The sequence below is a fragment of the Cyanistes caeruleus genome, chromosome 23 (genome assembly GCF_971803275.1).
Source record: "Cyanistes caeruleus chromosome 23, bCyaCae1.hap1.1, whole genome shotgun sequence".
NCBI classification, from domain to species: domain Eukaryota; kingdom Metazoa; phylum Chordata; class Aves; order Passeriformes; family Paridae; genus Cyanistes; species Cyanistes caeruleus.
The window spans coordinates 67,756-86,735 of NC_141723.1; the positions used below are offsets into that span (position 1 = coordinate 67,756).

The following is an 18,980-nucleotide window of genomic DNA, read 5'->3' on the forward strand; positions in this document are numbered from 1 at the left end:
GTCCGCCTCCGTGGAATAGTACCATAGCTCTTTTGGAACAAATGCAGACATCCTGCAGGGATGGAGAGCAAAATCCAAGCGATGGGGAGCTTTGGGGACTGCTGGGGGAATCAGGGAGCAGGTGGCAACAAGGTGACAGGGGTAGGCTTGGAGCAGGGTGAATGAAGAGCGTGCTGGCACAAGGAGCCAAGGGTTGTGTTGTGGCCGTTGCTGGATGCTGGAAGTTCTAGCTGGAGCGTGCACTGTGACATCACCGCCAGGAGTTCAGGCCCAGGCTGAAGTGGACAACGGAGACCGTAGAATGAATGATGGAATCCCTGGGTGCTTGGGCTTGGAAGGGACCCTAAGGACCATCTTGCTCCAAGCGGAGCAATCTTCGCCCAGAATAGGTTGCTCAGAGCCCCGCTCCCAGCTGGCCTTGGATGTTGCCAAGGATGGAGCATCCCCAGCCTCTGTGCACAGCCTGGGCCAGTGGCCCAGCAGCCGGAGTGGAAAAGAGCAGCTTCATTAGATCCAACTTCAAGCTCACTCCTGCAGTTGAAAGGCTTCTCCTCTCTGTGCCCATCTTTCCTAGAGCTGCAGGGAGGCCTCGCCAGCCCCCTTCTCTTTCCAGGCTGAGCATCCCCAGCCCCACACGGACAGCAGTCCGATGCGTGGCAGTCAAGGCTAAAGGGTAGCAAATGGCTACATCGGGAAGTGAGAGATGGAAGCTTTTGGAGATGGAAGCTTTACCTCTAAATGTAGAAAAGAAAGAAAAGTGGAGGGGGAAATGGTGGGACTCTGGCTCTGTTCTAACTGGCGAAGATTTTCTTTTCTTCTTTTCTGTCGTGCTAACCCAAGTTTTGTTGTTTGAAAGGAGGTTTAGCAAAATATCCATCGTCTTCTCCACTGCTGAAACACTGAACAACATCTGGGCAGGCTGAGGATGCAGAGCAAAACCTGCAAATATCTACTGCTGATCGTGATCCTGGGGAATGCAGCTAAAGCCAGCCAAAAGCAATTTCTGGAAAGTCAAGCCTGCTTTACGTTTTCTGGAGTTTGCTTGTGCCAACTTCACCAGTCATTTCTAAAAAAGGAAAAGAAACTCCAAGCAAAACAGAGAAAAACACAAAGAAACCAACCCAAAGAAACCAATCAAACAAACAGATAAAACACCCCCAATCAAACCAAAGGCAATGAGAAGTTAGGACTAGTTGTAAGGATATCACAGCAGGCGAATGGCTGCTTCCTACTTGGATCACCATCCAAAGCCATCTAGAACAACTTGTCCAAAACATATCCAACAGGAGAAATGGAAAAAGTGATCCATGGCAGCTCTGCATTGTGGTGAAGGATGAGCATGCAGTGGTCCAGATGCAGCATTGCCCACCCTCCAGGCTGCTGTTTGCTCTGCTGAAAGACTCTTGCAGGACTGTGGCCCCTCTCCATGCAATGGAAATCATTGCCACAGCTCTCAGTTGAGGCACTGGCATTTCCAGAGCCAGATTCAGGCACAATCCTACTGCCTGCTGAGCATCTGGGAAAGGTGCTGAGCATCTTCAGGCCTAGAAGCACAAAAGAGCTCAGGCTCTCCCCAAACTGGGTTTTCAGGGCAGCTTTCCATATCTCTGCAAGATTTCTTCATCCCTCCACACGTCTGACTTTATGATGTCCAACGATGCATTTGGGTTTCTTCCGTCCTCTTGTGTGCCCGTGAGTAACCTTCCACGTGGATGAAGGAGATTGTGTACAGGACAATTGATTGCGGCATTGCCATTTGGCTTCACTGTCACTCAGTTGAACACGGTCCTTATCTAAGAAGGACTTCCAAGAAATGGGTAGGAGTTTTGGCTGTGAGAGGAGCAGAAAGCACATTTTCTACAGCAAATTGCTAGCTGATGCACTTTCCTCCCTGCCAAAATAGTGATTGCCATTCATCTTCCTGGGAAGAATGTAAAGACCCATTCAGAGATGCCAGGTTCAGCTGGCCTGTGGCTTTGTGTACCTCATTTCACATGTCCAATTTCAAGGGCCACTAAAAGAGGCTCATGTTTGCCTTGCTACCCACAAGTGCTCTAGGTATTTCCAGGAGAAGAGGGAAAACATCGCTGTCCTGTGGTGTGGTAGAAATGCCACCACAACTGTGATTGTGTGAGCAAAGCCAGCCAGTGCTTTTTGGGGCAGCAGCAGCAGCTGAGAGTGTGGCAGAGCGGTTTTGATACTCTTTTTAGAGTCCTGCAAGCATTGTTCCCGAAACAACCCACAGCTTTGCAAATGTGCCCGAAGAAAATGCAAAGAGAACTGGGGTGTGAAAATCAAAGACTGTTTATCTGTAGAAGAAAAGGAACAAGAATGAACTACACCACATATTTACACTGTAAGAATATTGGTAACAACAACAACAACAACAAACTATAGAACCTATTTACCTGAGAACAGCTCTATCAAAACTCTATGATACGTAATTACAGACAACTTAAACAAACTCTAAAACCTCTATCCTGAACACAACAACTGTAAAACGTATGTACAGCAGGGTGGCATCTGTGTCTGTGATGTCCCTAAGTCCTGGAAGAAAAACAAGTAGCACGGTCAGTGCAGTCAGGCACGGAAGGGTGTTCCATGTGCTGCCGGGCTGGGACACTGGCCCAGTGGGACTCTGCTGCCAGAAGGGAGCCTGGCTGGGGGCTGTGGCCCAGGCACTGGAACAGGGCTTGTGTGGCCCACAGCAAGCCCAGGCCAGGCCAGGGATGGCCAGCAGAATGCAGTGCATGGGCTAGCGTGTCCCTGAGCAGGAAGTGCCCAGCCCGGCCCCAGGCTGGCAGCAGGGGACCCACTCTGCCTGTGGGGAACACCTGCCTGTTCTGCTGCTGGCATCGGTCTTCATCCCAAGACCATGTCTTCCTCCTTGTCTTTTAGATCAATATCCATCTCTTCAATAGAATCTTTCGTTTCCACCTCCATCTCTTCCTCTGTCTCGTACATATCCACATCCATCTCTTCCTCTCCAGTATCCTCTCCGTCCACTTCCATGGCTTCTTCTCTATCAGTCTGTGTATCGACGTCCGTCTCCTCCTCTCCGTCTGTGCCAGCCTGCAGAGGTAGCAAAATTTCCCAGCCTGTCCCACAGAGCTCCAGCCCAGCCAGGCAGCTGCGGGGTGTCCGCCTCCGTGGAATAGTACCATAGCTCTTTTGGAACAAATGCAGACATCCTGCAGGGATGGAGAGCAAAATCCAAGCGATGGGGAGCTTTGGGGACTGCTGGGGGAATCAGGGAGCAGGTGGCAACAAGGTGACAGGGGTAGGCTTGGAGCAGGGTGAATGAAGAGCGTGCTGGCACAAGGAGCCAAGGGTTGTGTTGTGGCCGTTGCTGGATGCTGGAAGTTCTAGCTGGAGCGTGCACTGTGACATCACCGCCAGGAGTTCAGGCCCAGGCTGAAGTGGACAACGGAGACCGTAGAATGAATGATGGAATCCCTGGGTGCTTGGGCTTGGAAGGGACCCTAAAGACCATCTTGTTCCAAGCGGAGCAATCTTCGCCCAGAATAGGTTGCTCAGAGCCCCGCTCCCAGCTGGCCTTGGATGTTGCCAAGGATGGAGCATCCCCAGCCTCTGTGCACAGCCTGGGCCAGTGGCCCAGCAGCCGGAGTGGAAAAGAGCAGCTTCATTAGATCCAACTTCAAGCTCACTCCTGCAGTTGAAAGGCTTCTCCTCTCTGTGCCCATCTTTCCTAGAGCTGCAGGGAGGCCTCGCCAGCCCCCTTCTCTTTCCAGGCTGAGCATCCCTAGCCCCACACGGACAGCAGTCCGATGCGTGGCAGTCAAGGCTAAAGGGTAGCAAATGGCTACATCGGGAAGTGAGAGATGGAAGCTTTTGGAGATGGAAGCTTTACCTCTAAATGTAGAAAAGAAAGAAAAGTGGAGGGGGAAATGGTGGGACTCTGGCTCTGTTCTAACTGGCGAAGATTTTCTTTTCTTCTTTTCTGTCGTGCTAACCCAAGTTTTGTTGTTTGAAAGGAGGTTTAGCAAAATATCCATCGTCTTCTCCACTGCTGAAACACTGAACAACATCTGGGCAGGCTGAGGATGCAGAGCAAAACCTGCAAATATCTACTGCTGATCGTGATCCTGGGGAATGCAGCTAAAGCCAGCCAAAAGCAATTTCTGGAAAGTCAAGCCTGCTTTACGTTTTCTGGAGTTTGCTTGTGCCAACTTCACCAGTCATTTCTAAAAAAGGAAAAGAAACTCCAAGCAAAAGAGAGAAAAACACAAAGAAACCAACCCAAAGAAACCAATCAAACAAACAGATAAAACACCCCCAATCAAACCAAAGGCAATGAGAAGTTAGGATTAGTTGTAAGGATATCACAGCAGGCGAATGGCTGCTTCCTACTTGGATCACCATCCAAAGCCACCTAGAACAACTTCTCCAAAACATATCCAACAGGAGAAATGGAAAAAGTGATCCATGGCAGCTCTGCATTGTGGTGAAGGATGAGCATGCAGTGGTCCAGATGCAGCATTGCCCACCCTCCAGGCTGCTGTTTGCTCTGCTGAAAGACTCTTGCAGGACTGTGGCCCCTCTCCATGCAATGGAAATCATTGCCACAGCTCTCAGTTGAGGCACTGGCATTTCCAGAGCCAGATTCAGGCACAATCCTACTGCCTACTGAGCATCTGGGAAAGGTGCTGAGCATCTTCAGGCCTAGAAGCACAAAAGAGCTCAGGCTCTCCCCAAACTGGGTTTTCAGGGCAGCTTTCCATATCTCTGCAAGATTTCTTCATCCCTCCACACGTCTGACTTTATGATGTCCAACGATGCATTTGGGTTTCTTCCGTCCTCTTGTGTGCCCGTGAGTAACCTTCCACGTGGATGAAGGAGATTGTGTACAGGACAATTGATTGCGGCATTGCCATTTGGCTTCACTGTCACTCAGTTGAACACGGTCCTTATCTAAGAAGGACTTCCAAGAAATGGGTAGGAGTTTTGGCTGTGAGAGGAGCAGAAAGCACATTTTCTACAGCAAATTGCTAGCTGATGCACTTTCCTCCCTGCCAAAATAGTGATTGCCATTCATCTTCCTGGGAAGAATGTAAAGACCCATTCAGAGATGCCAGGTTCAGCTGGCCTGTGGCTTTGTGTACCTCATTTCACATGTCCAATTTCAAGGGCCACTAAAAGAGGCTCATGTTTGCCTTGCTACCCACAAGTGCTGTAGGTATTTCCAGGAGAAGAGGGAAAACATCGCTGTCCTGTGGTGTGGTAGAAATGCCACCACAACTGTGATTGTGTGAGCAAAGCCAGCCAGTGCTTTTTGGGGCAGCAGCAGCAGCTGAGAGTGTGGCAGAGCGGTTTTGATACTCTTTTTAGAGTCCTGCAAGCATTGTTCCCGAAACAACCCACAGCTTTGCAAATGTGCCCGAAGAAAATGCAAAGAGAACTGGGGTGTGAAAATCAAAGACTGTTTATCTGTAGAAGAAAAGGAACAAGAATGAACTACACCACATATTTACACTGTAAGAATATTGGTAACAACAACAACAACAACAAACTATAGAACCTATTTACCTGAGAACAGCTCTAACAAAACTCTATGAAACGTAATTACAGACAACTTAAACAAACTCTAAAACCTCTATCCTGAACACAACAACTGTAAAACGTATGTACAGCAGGGTGGCATCTGTGTCTGTGATGTCCCTAAGTCCTGGAAGGAAAAACAAGTAGCATGGTCAGTCCAGTCAGGCACGGAAGGGTGTTCCATGTGCTGCCGGGCTGGGACACTGGCCCAGTGGGACTCTGCTGCCAGAAGGGAGCCTGGCTGGGGGCTGTGGCCCAGGCACTGGAACAGGGCTTGTGTGGCCCACAGCAAGCCCAGGCCAGGCCAGGGATGGCCAGCAGAATGCAGTGCATGGGCTAGCGTGTCCCTGAGCAGGAAGTGCCCAGCCCGGCCCCAGGCTGGCAGCAGGGGACCCACTCTGCCTGTGGGGAGCACCTGCCTGTTCTGCTGCTGGCATCGGTCTTCATCCCAAGACCATGTCTTCCTCCTTGTCTTTTAGATCAATATCCATCTCTTCAATAGAATCTTTCGTTTCCACCTCCATCTCTTCCTCTGTCTCGTACATATCCACATCCATCTCTTGCTCTCCAGTATCCTCTCCGTCCACTTCCATGGCTTCTTCTCTATCAGTCTGTGTATCGACGTCCGTCTCCTCCTCTCCGTCTGTGCCAGCCTGCAGAGGTAGCAAAATTTCAGCGTGGGGTCCCTTTCCCACCCTGTCCCACAGAGCTCCAGCCCAGCCAGGCAGCTGCGGGGTGTCCGCCTCCGTGGAATAGTACCATAGCTCTTTTGGAACAAATGCAGACATCCTGCAGGGATGGAGAGCAAAATCCAAGCGATGGGGAGCTTTGGGGACTGCTGGGGGAATCAGGGAGCAGGTGGCAACAAGGTGACAGGGGTAGGCTTGGAGCAGGGTGAATGAAGAGCGTGCTGGCACAAGGAGCCAAGGGTTGTGTTGTGGCCGTTGCTGGATGCTGGAAGTTCTAGCTGGAGCGTGCACTGTGACATCACCGCCAGGAGTTCAGGCCCAGGCTGAAGTGGACAACGGAGACCGTAGAATGAATGATGGAATCCCTGGGTGCTTGGGCTTGGAAGGGACCCTAAGGACCATCTTGCTCCAAGCGGAGCAATCTTCCCCTAGAATAGGTTGCTCAGAGCCCCGCTCCCAGCTGGCCTTGGATGTTGCCAAGGATGGAGCATCCCCAGCCTCTGTGCACAGCCTGGGCCAGTGGCCCAGCAGCCGGAGTGGAAAAGAGCAGCTTCATTAGATCCAACTTCAAGCTCACTCCTGCAGTTGAAAGGCTTCTCCTTTCTGTGCCCATCTTTCCTAGAGCTGCAGGGAGGCCTCGCCAGCCCCCTTCTCTTTCCAGGCTGAGCATCCCCAGCCCCACACGGACAGCAGTCCGATGCGTGGCAGTCAAGGCTAAAGGGTAGCAAATGGCTACATCGGGAAGTGAGAGATGGAAGCTTTTGGAGATGGAAGCTTTACCTCTAAATGTAGAAAAGAAAGAAAAGTGGAGGGGGAAATGGTGGGACTCTGGCTCTGTTCTAACTGGCGAAGATTTTCTTTTCTTCTTTTCTGTCGTGCTAACCCAAGTTTTGTTGTTTGAAAGGAGGTTTAGTAAAATATCCATCGTCTTCTCCACTGCTGAAACACTGAACAACATCTGGGCAGGCTGAGGATGCAGAGCAAAACCTGCAAATATCTACTGCTGATCGTGATCCTGGGGAATGCAGCTAAAGCCAGCCAAAAGCAATTTCTGGAAAGTCAAGCCTGCTTTACGTTTTCTGGAGTTTGCTTGTGCCAACTTCACCAGTCATTTCTAAAAAAGGAAAAGAAACTCCAAGCAAAACAGAGAAAAACACAAAGAAACCAACCCAAAGAAACCAATCAAACAAACAGATAAAACACCCCCAATCAAACCAAAGGCAATGAGAAGTTAGGACTAGTTGTAAGGATATCACAGCAGGCGAATGGCTGCTTCCTACTTGGATCACCATCCAAAGCCATCTAGAACAACTTGTCCAAAACATATCCAACAGGAGAAATGGAAAAAGTGATCCATGGCAGCTCTGCATTGTGGTGAAGGATGAGCATGCAGTGGTCCAGATGGCCCACCCTCCAGGCTGCTGTTTGCTCTGCTGAAAGACTCTTGCAGGACTGTGGCCCCTCTCCATGCAATGGAAATCATTGCCACAGCTCTCAGTTGAGGCACTGGCATTTCCAGAGCCAGATTCAGGCACAATCCTACTGCCTGCTGAGCATCTGGGAAAGGTGCTGAGCATCTTCAGGCCTAGAAGCACAAAAGAGCTCAGGCTCTCCCCGAACTGGGTTTTCAGGGCAGCTTTCCATATCTCTGCAAGATTTCTTCATCCCTCCACACGTCTGACTTTATGATGTCCAACGATGCATTTGGGTTTCTTCCGTCCTCTTGTGTGCCCGTGAGTAACCTTCCACGTGGATGAAGGAGATTGTGTACAGGACAATTGATTGCGGCATTGCCATTTGGCTTCACTGTCACTCAGTTGAACACGGTCCTTATCTAAGAAGGACTTCCAAGAAATGGGTAGGAGTTTTGGCTGTGAGAGGAGCAGAAAGCACATTTTCTACAGCAAATTGCTAGCTGATGCACTTTCCTCCCTGCCAAAATAGTGATTGCCATTCATCTTCCTGGGAAGAATGTAAAGACCCATTCAGAGATGCCAGGTTCAGCTGGCCTGTGGCTTTGTGTACCTCATTTCACATGTCCAATTTCAAGGGCCACTAAAAGAGGCTCATGTTTGCCTTGCTACCCACAAGTGCTGTAGGTATTTCCAGGAGAAGAGGGAAAACATCGCTGTCCTGTAGTGTGGTAGAAATGCCATCACAACTGTGATTGTGTGAGCAAAGCCAGCCAGTGCTTTTTGGGGCAGCAGCAGCAGCTGAGAGTGTGGCAGAGCGGTTTTGATACTCTTTTTAGAGTCCTGCAAACATTGTTCCCGAAACAACCCACAGCTTTGCAAATGTGCCCGAAGAAAATGCAAAGAGAACTGGGGTGTGAAAATCAAAGACTGTTTATCTGTAGAAGAAAAGGAACAAGAATGAACTACACCACCTATTTACACTGTAAGAATATTGGTAACAACAACAACAACAACAACAACAAACTATAGAACCTATTTACCTGAGAACAGCTCTAACAAAACTCTATGAAACGTAATTACAGACAACTTAAACAAACTCTAAAACCTCTATCCTGAACACAACAACTGTAAAACGTATGTACAGCAGGGTGGCATCTGTATCTGTGATGTCCCTAAGTCCTGGAAGGAAAAACAAGTAGCACGGTCAGTGCAGTCAGGCACGGAAGGGTGTTCCATGTGCTGCCGGGCTGGGACACTGGCCCAGTGGGACTCTGCTGCCAGAAGGGAGCCTGGCTGGGGGCTGTGGCCCAGGCACTGGAACAGGGCTTGTGTGGCCCACAGCAAGCCCAGGCCAGGCCAGGGATGGCCAGCAGAATGCAGTGCATGGGCTAGCGTGTCCCTGAGCAGGAAGTGCCCAGCCCGGCCCCAGGCTGGCAGCAGGGGACCCACTCTGCCTGTGGGGAACACCTGCCTGTTCTGCTGCTGGCATCGGTCTTCATCCCAAGACCATGTCTTCCTCCTTGTCTTTTAGATCAATATCCATCTCTTCAATAGAATCTTTCGTTTCCACCTCCATCTCTTCCTCTGTCTCGTACATATCCACATCCATCTCTTCCTCTCCAGTATCCTCTCCGTCCACTTCCATGGCTTCTTCTCTATCAGTCTGTGTATCGACGTCCGTCTCCTCCTCTCCGTCTGTGCCAGCCTGCAGAGGTAGCAAAATTTCAGCGTGGGGTCCCTTTCCCAGCCTGTCCCACAGAGCTCCAGCCCAGCCAGGCAGCTGCGGGGTGTCCGCCTCCGTGGAATAGTACCATACCTCTTTTGGAACAAATGCAGACATCCTGCAGGGATGGAGAGCAAAATCCAAGCGATGGGGAGCTTTGGGGACTGCTGGGGGAATCAGGGAGCAGGTGGCAACAAGGTGACAGGGGTAGGCTTGGAGCAGGGTGAATGAAGAGCGTGCTGGCACAAGGAGCCAAGGGTTGTGTTGTGGCCGTTGCTGGATGCTGGAAGTTCTAGCTGGAGCGTGCACTGTGACATCACCGCCAGGAGTTCAGGCCCAGGCTGAAGTGGACAACGGAGACCGTAGAATGAATGATGGAATCCCTGGGTGCTTGGGCTTGGAAGGGACCCTAAAGACCATCTTGTTCCAAGCAGAGCAATCTTCGCCCAGAATAGGTTGCTCAGAGCCCCGCTCCCAGCTGGCCTTGGATGTTGCCAAGGATGGAGCATCCCCAGCCTCTGTGCACAGCCTGGGCCAGTGGCCCAGCAGCCGGAGTGGAAAAGAGCAGCTTCATTAGATCCAACTTCAAGCTCACTCCTGCAGTTGAAAGGCTTCTCCTCTCTGTGCCCATCTTTCCTAGAGCTGCAGGGAGGCCTCGCCAGCCCCCTTCTCTTTCCAGGCTGAGCATCCCCAGCCCCACACGGACAGCAGTCCGATGCGTGGCAGTCAAGGCTAAAGGGTAGCAAATGGCTACATCGGGAAGTGAGAGATGGAAGCTTTTGGAGATGGAAGCTTTACCTCTAAATGTAGAAAAGAAAGAAAAGTGGAGGGGGAAATGGTGGGACTCTGGCTCTGTTCTAACTGGCGAAGATTTTCTTTTCTTCTTTTCTGTCGTGCTAACCCAAGTTTTGTTGTTTGAAAGGAGGTTTAGCAAAATATCCATCGTCTTCTCCACTGCTGAAACACTGAACAACATCTGGGCAGGCTGAGGATGCAGAGCAAAACCTGCAAATGTCTACTGCTGATCGTGATCCTGGGGAATGCAGCTAAAGCCAGCCAAAAGCAATTTCTGGAAAGTCAAGCCTGCTTTACGTTTTCTGGAGTTTGCTTGTGCCAACTTCACCAGTCATTTCTAAAAAAGGAAAAGAAACTCCAAGCAAAAGAGAGAAAAACACAAAGAAACCAACCCAAAGAAACCAATCAAACAAACAGATAAAACACCCCCAATCAAACCAAAGGCAATGAGAAGTTAGGACTAGTTGTAAGGATATCACAGCAGGCGAATGGCTGCTTCCTACTTGGATCACCATCCAAAGCCACCTAGAATTCTCCAAAACATATCCAACAGCAGAAATGGAAAAAGTGATCCATGGCAGCTCTGCATTGTGGTGAAGGATGAGCATGCAGTGGTCCAGATGCAGCATTGCCCACCCTCCAGGCTGCTGTTTGCTCTGCTGAAAGACTCTTGCAGGACTGTGGCCCCTCTCCATGCAATGGAAATCATTGCCACAGCTCTCAGTTGAGGCACTGGCATTTCCAGAGCCAGATTCAGGCACAATCCTACTGCCTGCTGAGCATCTGGGAAAGGTGCTGAGCATCTTCAGGCCTAGAAGCACAAAAGAGCTCAGGCTCTCCCCGAACTGGGTTTTCAGGGCAGCTTTCCATATCTCTGCAAGATTTCTTCATCCCTCCACACGTCTGACTTTATGATGTCCAACGATGCATTTGGGTTTCTTCCGTCCTCTTGTGTGCCCGTGAGTAACCTTCCACGTGGATGAAGGAGATTGTGTACAGGACAATTGATTGCGGCATTGCCATTTGGCTTCACTGTCACTCAGTTGAACACGGTCCTTATCTAAGAAGGACTTCCAAGAAATGGGTAGGAGTTTTGGCTGTGAGAGGAGCAGAAAGCACATTTTCTACAGCAAATTGCTAGCTGATGCACTTTCCTCCCTGCCAAAATAGTGATTGCCATTCATCTTCCTGGGAAGAATGTAAAGACCCATTCAGAGATGCCAGGTTCAGCTGGCCTGCGGGTAAGCTGCACAAACATGTGCTGTCCTGTCGCACGTTCTTCTCGCCAGACGACGTGCAGAAACTTTCCGTTTGCACTAAGAGCAGGAATGGCAGAAGCCACGACTCCCAAGTTTGGAGAAGGTAACCGCAAGCTGCGAGCCTCCTTCGGCAGAAGCTGCTTTCCGGAGCTCTTGGCAACCGGCCAAAATACCATGTGTGTCTGAGGGAGAGTGCTTTTCACAGCGCGGGCGGTGGAAAGCGCGAGCGCTGTGGGCAGGCCAATAAGGAAGGTGTTTAACAGGCATCTGTCGCGTGAAACTTTCAGACTGCAAGAGGTACGTAGCTGCCACTCGCACGCTTCCTGATTAGTCGATAGTTGTCGTGTGGAAGAAGAACGACCACGACTTCCTTCTGCTGCTCCCTACTGCTGTTGCTGCTCTCTCCGAAAACAATTGCACTTTCCCTTTTACTCCTAGATGCAGAGAAATGCCCTGCGCAGCACAGAAACCTGTCACACCATGGGTGGCATAGGGTGCTTCAAATCCGTGCTTGCGTCAGTGGCAGGGGTAAGTTGCACAAACATGTGCTGTCATGTCACACGTTCTCTTCGCCAGACGCAGTGCAAAAGCTTTCCACTTTCATTAAGAGCAAGAAAGGCAGAAGCCCCGACTCCAGATTTTGGAGAAGGTAACCGCAAGAGGCGAGCCTCCTTCGGCAGAAGCTGCTTTCCGGAGCTCTTGGCAACCGGCCAAAATACCATGTGTGTCTGAGGTAGAGTGCCGGTCAGCGCGTGGGCGGTGGAAAGCGCGAACTCTGCAAGCAGTTGAATAAGAAAGGTGTTTAACAGGCATATGGCGCGGGAAACTTTCAGACTGCAATAGGAACGTAGCTGCCACTCGCATGCTTGCTGATTAGTTGCTAGTGGTCTATTGGAAGAAGTACGACCATGGCTTCTTCCTGCTGCTCCCTACTGCTGTTGCTGCTCCCTGCGACAACAATTGCGCTTTCCCTTTTACTCCTAGATGCAGAGAAATGCCCTGCGCAGCACAGAAACCTGTCACACCATAGGTGGAATAGGGTGCTGCAAATTCGTGGTTTTGTCAGTGGCAGGGGTAAGCTGCACAAACATGTGCTGTCCTGTCACACGTTCTCCTCGCCAGACGCTGTGCAAAAGCTTTCCACTTGCATTAAGAGCAAGAAAGGCAGAAGCCGCGACTCCGCAGTTTGGATTAGGTAACCGCAAGATGCGAGCATCCTTCGGCAGAAGCTGCTTTCCGGAGCTCTTGGCAACCGGCCAAAGTACCATGTGTGTCAGAGGGAGAGTGCCGGTCAGCGCGCGGGCGGTGGAAAGCGCGAGAGCTGTGGGCAGGATAAAAAGAAAAATGTTGAACAGACATTTGGCGCGGGAAACATTCAGACTGCAAGTGGAACGTAGTTGCCACTCACACGCTCGCTGATTAGTAGCTAGTTGTCTTGTGGAAGAAGTTCGACCACGACTTCCTTCTGCTGCTCCCTACTGCTGTTGCTGCTCTCTGCGACAACAATTGCGCTTTCACTTTTACTCCCAGATGCAGAGAAATGCCCTGCGCAGCACAGAAACCTGTCACACCATGGGTGGCATAGGGTGCTTCAAATCCGTGCTTGGGTAAGTGGCAGGGGTAAGCTGCACAAATATGTGCTGTCCTGTCACACGTTCACCTCGCCAGATGTACTGCAGAAACTTTCTGAAACTTTCTTCTTCAGAGTTCGGAGTAGGTAACCTCAAAAGGCCGTTAGTACGTACCAAGTTACACATGGTAATTTAGCCGGTTGGTATCAGATCCAGAAAGCAACTTCTTCCGAAGGAGGCTCGCCTCTTGCGGTTACTTAATCGAAACTTCGGAGTCGTGGCTTCTGCCTTTCTTGCTCTTAATGCAAGCGGAAAGCTTTTGCACTGCGTCTGGTGAAGAGAACGTGTGACAGGACAGCACATGTTTGTGCAGCTTACCCCTGCCACTGACGCAAGAATGGATTTGCAGCACCCTATGCCACCCATGTTGTGACAGGTTTCTGTGCTGCGCAGGGCATTTCTCAGCATCTCGAAGTAAAAGGGAAAGCACAATTGTTGTCGGAGAGAGCAGCAACAGCAGTAGGGAGCAGCAGAAGGAAGTCGTGGTCGTACTTCTTCCACACGACAACTATCGACTAATCAGGAAGCGTGCGAGTGGCAGCTACGTTCCACTTGCAGTCTGAAAGTTTCCCGCGCCAGATGCTTGTTAAACAGCTTTCTTATTCACCTGCCCACAGCGCTCACGCTTTCCACCGCCCGCGCGCTGACCGGCACTCTCCCTCTGACACACATGGTACTTTGTCCTGTGACCAAGAGCTCTGGAAAGCAGCTTCTGCCGAAGGAGGCTCGCCTCTTGCGGTTACTTTCACTGAACTGTGGAGTCGCGAATTCTGCCTTTCGTAGTGCAAGAAGAAAGCTTTTGCACTGTTTCTGGCGAGGAGAACGTGTGACAGGTCCGTAGAGAGCCTGACAGAAGAATGGCTAAGAGAAAAAGGACATGATACTGTAAGATTAGTTAAAGTATGAGGCCTCAGGGTCAGTATGTCCCTGAAGAGAGATTTACATAGATAACAAGATGTCGAAACTGCCAAAATATGCAGAACTGCAAGCTGAAGATAAAGAGCTGATGACTGCAAGGCAAACCACAAAGAACAATAGGCGTCAATGGTAGCAGACCAATAATGAGCTGAGTTTTTGCAATATGTATAAGCTAATTAAAAGCATTATAAGTTGTGCATAAGATTTCAATAAACTGAGACTTGCTGACCATGATAGCATGAGACTTGTCTTCCGCGGCTCCGGTAATCCCCGAACTCTGGCGACATCTGGGGTGCGAACACACTTTCCCTTTCCTCCTTAGAGCTGCGTTGGGGAAGGGTCCCTTGAACGGCGATAGCTCGCCCTGAGTGCCACATCGGTGGGCTCTGCCACTACGCGCTGCCGACGCCTGGGGGGTTGCAACGGTACGGGTGAGTATGGACAGGCAAGCGGCGTATGATCTTTTTGCCGCCTTCTTGAGAAAGCGGGGCATCAAGGGTTTAGATTTAGAGAAGGATTTACCTCTCCTGTTAACCCCTGCTGTTTCTTATGAGTTTTTTACTAACCCTCACTCAGTCCAAGAGCTGCATGAGTGGTGCAGGTATGGTGATCGCTTATGGGAGTTAGTTTTAGAAGATGACAAAGTAGCAAAAAAGATGAGTAAGTTATGGAAGGTGGTGCAGAATGAGTTGTTAATGTTTCAGGCAGAAAAGCGAGCTGCCGATAATGCCCGTGCTGCGCAGGATCACAATAAGGCTTATATCGATCCCTCAGCTCCAAATCCACCAATATTTGCTTCTGTTGATCTGCCCCCGCCAGATCCTAGGGAGTCTACCACTCCATCTGCACCCCCTGTCCCCTCGGATCACTCGCCGCTTCTGCCGCCCCCCTCTTCAAGTACATTATCTAACGCTGCAGCCACGGAGCCGTTCCCCGGAGCCTTATCAGATCTCGCGGAGGCTTTGGCACAGGGTCGGCGTGAAGCGTGGGCGGCGCTAGCAAGGCAGGGTCTGCAAGAGGGAGACACGGAACTGGCGGCAGCAGCTCAAGAGCAAATAGCCTGCCCACTTGCTTTTCCCGTGATATTTCACCCTTTGCAGGGCGGGGGCAACAAGCTGAAGTTACACAGCTTGATTGGAAACTTTTGTCTCAATTAAAATTAACGGTGGCACAATTTGGAGTCACTAGTGAGCCCGCGAAACAAATGATCGAGTACCTCTTTAATTCAGCTGTCCTGCTGCCCACTGACATTAGAGGCATGTCTCGCCTCATTTATACCCCTCATCAAAGTCTTATGTTTGAAACCCGGTGGAGGGAGGAAGCGGCCGCAAGCGCTGCACTTCCTCGGCCTGCCGGTGACCCTCTCGCAGGCATCACTGTGGATGAACTTATGGGCAATGGAGCCCACATTCGTTTAGAACAACAGGCGGCCTTGGGGGGGAAAAGCTGAGAGAGGCTATGGCAGTTGCAAAAAGAGCTATGGATAAGATCAGGGCACCTGGGGGTATTCCCATGTATATGGGGATTAAGCAAGGTAGAGATGAAGCCTTAGGCTCCTTTGTGGACAAAATTATTGAAGCTCTGGCCAAAGCAGGCATAGCTGAGCATATGCAAGATGTGTTAGTAAAGCAGTGCATATTACAAAATGGAAATGCTACAACTCGATCCTTAATAGCCACAGCACCAGGACATTGGAATGTCCAAGACTTGTTAGATAAGGCTGCAGCCATGCCAAGTGGCACTCAGGTGTTTATGGTAGAAGCTCTGCAGAAGATAGGAGAAGGACTGCAGCACCAGGCACAAGCTTTTAAGGAGCAAACTTTAGCAGCCCAGAGTCAGGTTTTAGCTGCCCTTGCACCCCTCCAAGCGACGATAGTGCAACGGCGCCCCGCTGCGGGGGGAAGAATGAAGTGCTTCAGATGTGGACGAATGGGACACATCTGCTGTGAATGCAATGCGTCGGGAGTCTGGTGCGGAAAATGTCAATACAGCACTCACAATAACACTGCCTGTCGTCGTGGGTCAGGAAACTCGAGAGCCAGCACGAAACCGGGCCGCGCAGAGACACAAGTAGCCCCTGCCTCCGACAGCCGAGCGATCAACTTCTGCCAGCAACCTCCGGCAGCCTCGGATTGGACCTGGCAGCAGCAGTAGACACCACACTCTACAATAATGCTCCACATACTATTCCTACCGGCATTCATGGACCACTGATTATTAATGGACAGCCAACTGGGGGACTGATTTTAGGCTGCTCCTCAGGGTCCGTTCTAGGCCTTTCCATCGAACCAGGAGTAGTTGATGCTGATACTGAAGGAGAACTTTTCATCATTGTTAGTACCCAGTTTCCTCCGCTTACCATTCCAAAAGGGCAAAGAATTGCGCAGTTTGTGCCTTTTCCACACTTGACTGTTAACATACCGCCTCGGTCCACTGAACCACGTCGGACAAAATGTCTTGGTTCTTCAGGGAGCATTGCTCTGCCTGTCATTGACCTCGCCACACGACCAAAGAAAGCCTGCCATCTCCGTTATCAAGGGCAGACCATTACCCTTGAAAAGGCCCTGCTAGATACTGGGGCAGATACTTGTATTATTGACACTAATAAATATCCTAAAATGTGGCCCCTTTTATCAGCCAATACTACAGTCTCCGGTATAGGAGGAATCCAACTTGCTAAACGTGCCCCATTGATCACTGCAGGAATTGAAGGAAAACAGGCAACAACAATTTTTTCACTGACCCCGCTCCCACCGGAGGTCGATTGCATTACTGGAAGAGACGTTTTGTCGCAATTAGGGTATGTACTCACAGATTCCCCTTTATCATGGCAGCCATTGCTTGGACATTCCCTCTACCATTAACATGGATCTCTGATACACCTGTGGTAGTTAAGCAATGGCCCTTAAAAAGAGAAAATCTTGAACAAGCGCATCGCTTAGTGGCAGAACAACTGCAACTACAACATCTCAAACCTTCTACAAGTCCCTGGAACACGACTGTTTTTGTCATTAAGAAAAAGTCAGGCAACTACCGTTTATTACAGGACTTGCGTGCAGTTAATCAGCAGATGGAGCCCATGGGAGCCTTACAACCTGGTCTCCCTAACCCAGCCATGATACCCCAAGATTGGCTTATTCTTATTGTAGACCTGAAAGACTGTTTTTTCACAATACCCCTGCACCCCCAAGACACAAAAAGGTTTGCATTTACCCTGCCTTCCTTAAATAGAGAAGAACTAGACAAGCGATTTGAATGGACAACGTTACCCCAAGGCATGCGAAATTCACCCACTTTGTGTCAGCTGTACATTGATACAGCATTGCAGCCTATTAGGCAATCAATGCCAGACACTATCATTTATCATTACATGGATGATATACTATTTGCTCAGAAATCTCCATTTACTACAGAACAAGTGCGTGCTGTTATCACTCTGTTGCAGAAATATGGTCTCAAAGTTTCCGAAGAAAAACTTCAAGTGCAGCCGCCGTGGAAATACCTAGGATGGACTATTACCGAAAGGCAAGTAAGGCCGCAAAAGCTCACTATTCAAGATGTACCAACCACTCTTCATGAAGCACAAAAATTACTAGGTGATCTCCAGTGGCTCAAACCAATCGTTGGTATCCCTAACACGCTGTTAGACACCTTGCGACCACTGTTAAAGGGCACAGATCCTTGCGCTCCAGTGACGCTAACGCCACCCCAGCTTGCCGCTCTGCAAGACATCTCATGGTGTATCTCTACCGGATTTGTCAGCCGTTACGATCCAGCCTACCCGGTCAGCCTCACTATTTGGAATAGCAGAGATCACCTCATGGGAGCTATAACCCAGCTAAAGAAAGCGGGGGAGACAAGGGTTTTAGAATGGCTTAGCCCTCAGTTGCAACAAAGAAAAACAATAACTCAAAAAATCGAACGGCTTGCGGCCTTAATCATTAAAGGCAGGTTGCGCACGATCGAACTGACTGGAAGAGAACCTGCAATTATTCAGTTACCTATGGAAAAAGCAACTCTTGATTGGTTTCTCCTCAATTCGCCAGACCTTACGGAAGCACTTTTACAAGCTCCTAGTTGCATCACCACAGGACCATTAGCTCCTAAAGTCCTGCATTGGCTTGGGGAGTGGCAATGGATCACCAGGCCATTAAGAGAAAATCAACCCATTCAAGACGCAATTACAGTTTTTACCGATGCAGGAAAGCGTTCCAGAAAAGCCGCAGTCACTTGGAATAGAGGTGGCCAATGGTATCATCACATTATTTTAGCAACCTTGCATGATAATCTGCAAACCCTAGAACTTCTGGCTGTCATATGGGCATTCCAGAAATTTCAAGAGCCTGTCAATGTAGTCTCTGATTCAATGTATGTCGTTGGAGTAGCATCGAGAATTGAAGATGCAAGTGTCAAAGAAGTAACCAACCCTCGATTGGCCGAACTGTTTATGCAACTGCATCGAACTTTACAAGCCCGAAAGTACCCCTACTCCATCATCCACGTTCGTAGCCATAAATGGGAAGAGGGTCTTGGAGAAGGAAATGCCAGAGCCGATAAATTGGTAATGGCGCAGCAGCAAAACATCCTTCCACGCACTGTAGCAGCGAAAGAAAGTCATAACATCTTCCATCAGAATGCAAAAGGACTGGCCCGCGAGTTCCAGTTACCACTCAGCGAGGCACGAGCCATTGTGAAAACTTGCCCTGTCTGCAGTCACCATAATGGGGGCATAGGACTTAGCATGGGAGTTAATCCAAAGGGATTGTTGCCCAATGAACTGTGGCAAATGGATGTTACTCATGTGCCATCATTCGGCAGGCTGAAATATGTTCATGTAACTATTGACACATATAGTCATTATATTTGGGCTACAGCTCAGCCTGGAGAGCAAGCTAAGCATGTTGAGAAACATCTAAACAGTTGTATTGCTATAATGGGCGTTCCCAGGAACATAAAGACAGATAATGGGTCAGCATATTGCAGTCAGAAAT

General features: G+C 49.8%; 1 long non-coding RNA gene and 1 pseudogene across 1 annotated transcript; one reads left to right on the forward strand and one right to left on the reverse strand.

Annotated features, from left to right (window-relative positions):
- Positions 1-805: 805 nt before the first annotated feature.
- On the reverse strand, positions 806-9,654 carry LOC147649444 (uncharacterized). The gene is made up of 7 exons (XR_015278850.1): positions 9,480-9,654; positions 9,135-9,368; positions 6,319-8,842; positions 5,979-6,212; positions 3,162-5,686; positions 2,839-3,072; positions 806-2,547 (listed from the first exon to the last, which is right to left on the reverse strand). It is a non-coding gene; the product is annotated as an uncharacterized LOC147649444 (long non-coding RNA).
- Positions 9,655-14,426: 4,772 nt separating this feature from the next.
- LOC147649445 (uncharacterized) lies at positions 14,427-16,143 on the forward strand (annotated as a pseudogene).
- The last annotated feature ends 2,837 nt before the right edge of the window (positions 16,144-18,980 follow it).